Source organism: Manacus vitellinus, unplaced genomic scaffold, assembly GCF_001715985.3.
Source record: "Manacus vitellinus isolate BGI_N305 unplaced genomic scaffold, ASM171598v3 scaffold_8_pilon, whole genome shotgun sequence".
Classification (NCBI taxonomy): domain Eukaryota; kingdom Metazoa; phylum Chordata; class Aves; order Passeriformes; family Pipridae; genus Manacus; species Manacus vitellinus.
Genome location: NW_021940864.1, coordinates 15,333,605 through 15,340,488, shown reverse-complemented (window position 1 = coordinate 15,340,488; position 6,884 = coordinate 15,333,605). Strand labels below are relative to the sequence as shown.

Genomic DNA, 6,884 nt, shown 5'->3' with positions numbered 1-6,884 from the left:
TAACTCTTGATGACATTATCGATAAGTTTCAGCAGGCTATTGAAAAATGGGTCTGCTTTTCTCTGCGTGCTGTGTGTATGTCAAGTAGCAGATAGTTCCTGCTCTTAGATCCTGCCATACAAACAGGATGTCATGCAGTGTTATATAGTGACTGCACACTGATAATTGGCTTTTTTTAGGAGGAGCTGAACTGGAAGTAAGAGTAAAAGAAGGGGACAAGAGTGAAAAAGATGATAAAAGAGTGTAGAATTAGGAGAATAGCATGGGAGGAAGAGAAAATAGGTTTGATGCAACATCTAATAATTGGTGCAAGACAAAGTCCGCTGCTATTTTCTTAACAATAGCAACATCCTAGGGCTGGAACCCCTCCCTTACCCCCTGCAGGGTGTTCTCAAACGGCAAGGGTGGTAGCCGAGTTTGTTGTTAAACTTCTAGTAGCTCCCATAGCTGGAATAGAGTATTTAGGTTGTTCCAATTGCATAATTGTCATCGTGCAGATCAGACCTTTGGGTAGGTATGTGCTTGCTCAGGAGTTAAACTTCCCTGTTAGTAAAACAGTGCTTTTAGCAGTAGGAATTGACACCTTGATCAGCAAACAGTATCAGTTCTCCATTCAGACCTCTCCCTTAGTCATTTAGGTATCACCAGCTTGTGGTGCTGGCTGGTTCCTTGTGTGACAAGGTATTCCCCTTCCTTCCAGGTCTGACAAGCTCTAAATTTGGATTAGTCACTGATTGTATTGTCAAAGCAGCACATCCCTGGTCCTGTTGTACCTTCTTAAAAGGCACATGCTTTTTGGCAGCCAGAAAAATGCCCTTAAGAGAAAACTTTTCTATAATCCCGGAGACATAAAAAGCTAGCAGAAATTCTATCTGTTTCTGGGATGAGAGCTAATTTTTTTTTTAAAACTAAGAGGTTTTTTCCACACTACTAAAAGACACTGCTATGGAGATAAAAGGGGGAAGAAAAGAGGTTCAGTGGTCTCCCCTCCTCCCAAATCTGTCAAAAATTGTGAAAATCAGAAGATTTGCAACCCCAGATGCAAGACTAGGGTGTTTCACAGTTTCCTCTGTTTCTGAGGTCTTCCAGCCTCTTGACTACTATAATTTTCTATTAAATAGACTCTTTTTCTACTATTTACTAAACCTGAGGCCTTCAAAATTCACCTGAGGCCTTCACCTTTGAAGCTCCCTGTGTGTGAAGTGGAAATGCAAAGTCTTGTTGCAGACAAATCAGTCACACAGACTGGAAAATTGTAAGTCAAGGTCTACTCTGAAGCTCTGTGGTCAGTGCAGTCTACAGTGATTCAAAAGGTCTTGAATATGCTTAAAAATAAAGCCAGCTGATGGATCAGGATGTGACAGTTTCCAATAATTTGGAATTGATTCACAGAGCAGTGTAAGATGTGATTAGAATTTTTCCTTTTTTAAAAGATGGTAGAATTAAGACAGAACTGCACAATTGGTTTGTAATTTCAACTCTGAGAACGCTAGGCATTTTTCCATGGAATTAATATTGGCATTTATTTATACATATGTTGCACTTTAAAAGGCTGCCAAGATAAAAATTATTAGAGGACTGTCTTCTGTTGACTCTCTGTGGAAGTCATCCCCACCACACAGGTTAACAAGCCACTTTGCAGGATCATCTGAAAGCAAGAGTGAAGGAACACTTTCAGAAATTTTTGTTGTTTTAATGATTCATTATTCTACCAGTAGGACAAGTTTTCTTCATTTCTGAAATGGACTGTGATGCCCAGGCTAATCATGCAGGGAAGTTACGCCTGTCTGCTAGCTTTTCCATTCTCTCCCACCCTCGTGCTATAGCAGCATAACTGGATTGATGCTGTGGGGTTCCTGCTGGCAGTGCCTTCCCTAAAAGCCTTTAAAATCCTTTTGTGGTTCTTTACTGGGCTTTGGGAGGAATGCTACCAAATAATTTCCTTCTGGCAGCTTTTTCTTTCCCTTGAATTTGCCCACATTCTGCCCCTCCCTAAAGCAGCATTAGCTAAGGAGACCCATTTCTACATACCCTGAAGAAATCTTCATATGACCTGAAAAAGAAAAGCTGGAGGTCCCTCACAGGATGGTCCAAATTGCCATGGTGTAGATTCACCATTTATCTGGCATAAATTACACTTGAGCATGGGTTTTATTGGCAAGGTTCTGATAAATTCCCTTTGGCTACCGAAGAGACTTGTAAAATGTTTTTGCTGTTTTGCTCTTGTTAGAAAGCAATCTTCACTACAAAAGCAATGAAATTGGGGAACACTGGGGAGTAGGGAGGAGGTTTCATATCCATGGCCCTTGCTTTCTTGGCTGCCTCTGTCTAAAGATAAGTCTGTGGGCTATGCTAGCAGTTAAACAATATAAAAAGCAGTCATTTGCTCATGAAGCAGATTGGAAGTATCTACATCAATCCTGAGACCTTATTGCTCATCTGCATCTGAGAGAAAAGTACCTCCTTGCAATCTGTCTGTGAAGTGTAGGCAAGCAGCTATTGAGGGAATTTGCTGAACAGCCTTAAACAAACTGGCAGTTCTCAGAGAACATCTGATGCAATTACATTTTATATCAGAAGCCTGGGGAAAATGCATCCAGTATTCAAATGTGTGTGTTTATTTCTTCAGCTCCCATCCAGCCATCTCTTCTGCACCCAGCCAGAGTAGGATGTTTTCACCAAAAATGCTGATAGTTATATCCATTCACTGTTGGCTTGGTAAGATGAAAGGAGTCATATAAATGGTATCCTCCGCTTGAGTTGCACCTTGTTTCCTCAAAGGGGAGAGGCAGACTCAATCTTGCCAGTCATCCTCTTAGTCTTATTTTCTGTTCAAAATATTGAGCAGGTGTGTTTAATTGTTTGATGAATTCCAGCAATTCTGACCTTTTCTGGTCCACAGCCATTCTTGTGGGATAAAAGTATCTCTGTTTGTTGGCAAGATGAAGTTAACTCCACTGCTCAAAAGTTGTCTGTCCTTGTGAGCAGCATTTTCTTTTGCTGTGAATCTCTGTGCCTGAGATAGCACAGGGAACAGGAGACTGGCGTGAAAGGTATGCAGCAACGAAGCTCTTTACCTCTTGAACAAAGATTTTTACCTCTTCAGTAAAGCTTAGAAGGCTGTTCAGGGCACCTACAGAAGACCATTGATTACATCCTGTGTAAACCTGTTACCAGGCAGAAAATGGCCCCAGTTCAGATCCTTAAAGTTGCTCATGATACATGTATATTCTAACTCACTCATCGGGGGGAGGGCCCATCTCCTCTGCTGACTTGCAGCCTCCAAGCAGATCCTAGCCAGGAAATTCTTTTCCCAGCTTACTTGCTCTTTGGCACAGCATAGCAATCTCAGTAATGTGGGGATGAAAACAAAAGTGGCATATGAATTTTGAGCCATTCCGTCAAGCTACCCTGCAGCAATGAGTCTGACAGTCTCAGCTCAACTGAAATTAACTTACCAAAGAGGTTTGGATATTTGCCTTTTATAGTTCTTCCATTTTTGCTTGAAGACTTACATATTTAATTTTTATCCTAAGGTGTTTATTTTTCCCCCAAGCATCCTCAACTATACAGAGCAGTTTTGTACAATTGTTTAATTATGAATAGTGCTTTAGAAAAGCATTGGAACTTCAGCTCTATGGGGAGCTGTGCTTAAGCAAGATCAGAACCTTGAAAGATACCTCTGCAAATGATGGGACCTACTTGTGAACCAGTTTCTACCTTCAGTTCCACCATATTGTTCTTCTCTCTTGTGTGGAAGTCTGGGAAGAGTCAGTAGCTTGAAGGTCCTGTCATCCTCCTGTCTCTGCTGACATTTTATTCCAGGATATTAACAGTACACCAGAACATGAAGTCCTCAGCTCTCTTCCAGCTCTCGGGTTCGCATGCAAGTAAGTAAATCAGATGAAAATTATGTGATAGGGAACCTGATTTATGTATTTCAACACTGAAGCACACCTGTGACTCCCATTTATATGCTTCAACTGAAGGCCACTGGCGTCTCCTGGTAATTTCAGTGGTCTCTGGATCAAGCCCTCAGTTTGACAATCTGTGTGGTAGGTCCTGGTTCAGCATATTTTTAAGGATAGGTTTAATTCCATCCCCATTTAATAAAGCAATTAAGTGTGTGATTAACTTGAGTAAGAGGTTGAAGCCTGTGCTGAAAGTCAAATATGATCTCTGCTGAACTGAGGCTTAAATAGTAATTTACAGCAGAGGCTATCCCCATCCAGCATCTGGTAAATAGGGCTTCTGCAGACACCCAGCCCTGGTAGATATCGCTGTGGATACAGATCTTTTCAAAACAGAGCTATCTAAAATCCAGCCATTTCCAAGAAAAACACTCTGGCTTGTTTGTGCCCTGTCATGTACACAGGCCTTTCCTTTTACAGTAAGTATGGCTACATGAGGGCATTCATAATGAAAACCAGTTATTTTGAAGTAAAAACTGGTAGAAGCGATTTAAGAAATAGGAACAGTGACAACAGTGCCTCAGCTCACCATAATTGCTTCTTTTACAAAGTCCAGGTGGTTTGTTTTGTTCTGCAGTCCAGAACCATCCAGTCCATTTACTTCACTCCAGTACGTACTATGCAAATAAATCTTTCTTCTAATAAAATATGCATGAACATCTGAAATGCAAAACATGTACATAAATTGCCATATGTTGGCTGAGGCATAAGAGCTCTATGTGTGACCTGAGCCCATGAGAAGCAATTCAAATCAGCTTAGCACAAGCTGAGCTGGCAATCTAGAGGGCTATGAGTGCCTCATTTAAATAAACTTGCACTTGCCAGAGACTAGAGATACTGCTGAATGAGATCCAGTGCATCTCTCTGTGGTGGCCTAAGAAGTTGCCTCCCCCAGTTACTGACAGTAGTAGTCTTGGAGGTTGCCCCTGTCCACAGTAAAATTAGCAGAACTGCCCCACCTCAGTTGCTTTATTGCAGTCTCCTCCTTTCTTTAAACTGCAGGTGAAGTGAAACTTTAGCTAAACTAACAGACTTCACATTGAAGCTGTTAAAGCATTGACTGTGTTCTCTTGACTTCACTGTGAGCATGACAACCACAAATATAGTATTATTAACCCCTTACATTTTTGCATAAAGGTGTAATAAGCTTATCTGTTAATACCCTAACAATCAACAGCAATTTCATCTCAGCTGGTGGGGGATGTCCTGTTACCCTCACAGCCTAGGCCTGGACCTTTTGTACTCTGTGGCACACCAGGGCATCAGTCTTTTAAGCTTGCAAAGAACTATATTGCAGGAAAATAAAATGTCTTTTTAATGGCAGTGAGACGGCTGCTGGAAAAAAGGCAACACATCAACTCATGTTTACAGGATTTTGGCCACAATGTCTTAAGGTGGGTAATAAAATACTTCAGCTTTCTTTTTGTGATAATTCAATAGTGAAGGTCCTTTATGGGGAGCATATTGAAAAGCAATATATGCCAACCATCCTCTAAAAAAAAAAAGACAGGATAAACAGTGTTTTGTTTCTTCCCTTGTAAGGGTTTAAAAGAACTAAGAGTATCTGCCAGACTTACAAGGAGGTGTATTTTGGCGGTGTGGCTAAGACAAATTCAGATTGTAGATGAGCCAAAGCGTGAATATTTCTGCAGTTGAAAACAGGAGTGAGCGCATTGGATGCATATTATGTCTATGTGGTAGAAAAAAATTATCTGTAAAAATGCTTTCTTGCTTAAATTGCAATTCCATAAAATTTAAAATGCCTTCAGCCCTTTTAGTATTGAGGCCGATTCTAATTGCTTCAGTAGTAGCATGACTTCTCTGGCCTCTGTAATACAATTCATAATTTGCTTCAAGAGATCAAACTCAAGGCCACTGCAACTCCATTTTACTACTTCATTGAATATATTGTGTATGTTGTTCATTAAATTGTCAGCTATCACTGCACAGGCAGGACCAACCCGTGTAACCATACTTCCCATCTGTGGGTCCGGCACCCCACTGAATAGCCTTCTAGCCACACTACTCCCAGTAAATAAAAAAAAGGGGGGAAAAACCCCCCAGTTTGATGTATTTCCTCTGAAGAATGCTTAAGTTACCCTACCACTGGAGTATTACAGAAGGGGCAATTACTTCAGATGGAAGGATTCAGACTTAAAAGCTGGCATTTTCAGTTTACCTGGCTGAACTGGCTAAATGGAAAATGCAAGTATTACTGTAGTCTCTTCTTCCAGCAGAACTAGATGATGGGCCATGCTGAGCAGATGCAAAATGGCAGTCTCCAGTCGTTACTACGTATCACAAAATAGACCTCTGTCGTGGCCAGAATTAGGCACCTAAGGGAACCTCTACATGATCTTCTGCAGGAAGACTTGGGCTTTCTCTGCTCACACCACCCCAAGCAGGTACATGCTTCAGACTGAAGAAAAGCTGAGCAACTGTGATAAGGGGTCATAAGCATGAGTTAAATACTCCCAGCTTCCCAGCAGGATTAGTAGATCAGGTTTGGCACTCCACTAATGAGAACTATGCTCCTGGCTCTAAGTGGCTCATGTCCAGGAGACACAGTTCAGCAGAACCAGTGTGTGACATAGGTGGGATCGGTGCAAGAGACAGCCAAAATATTGCCTGACCGAAGCATCTTGCCTCCCAGGCCCCAGCACACTGTAGACTGTAAATCCAATTCCCAGGTGCTTAAATCCCCTCATTCGCTTCAGAGGGATGACAGGCACTTACCTCCATGTTGTGAATGGCAGCATTTCATTTTGCTTTTAGGTATGGCATTATTAGTGCTACAACATCCAAGATGGCACCAAATATCAATGTGTTATTCTGGAGCTTCCCTGAGGACCAGAATTTGACTTTTTAAAAATTCATATTTTGTTAGGAAACGTGTTCAGGGGTCTATTAATC

General features: G+C 41.4%; 1 long non-coding RNA gene across 1 annotated transcript; it reads right to left on the bottom strand.

Annotated features, from left to right (window-relative positions):
• Window positions 1-1,523: 1,523 nt before the first annotated feature.
• On the bottom strand, window positions 1,524-6,261 carry LOC108641792. The gene is made up of 3 exons (XR_001922266.2): window positions 6,151-6,261; window positions 4,501-4,631; window positions 1,524-1,648 (listed from the first exon to the last, which is right to left on the bottom strand). It is a non-coding gene; the product is annotated as an uncharacterized LOC108641792 (long non-coding RNA).
• Between the last annotated feature and the right edge of the window lie 623 nt (window positions 6,262-6,884).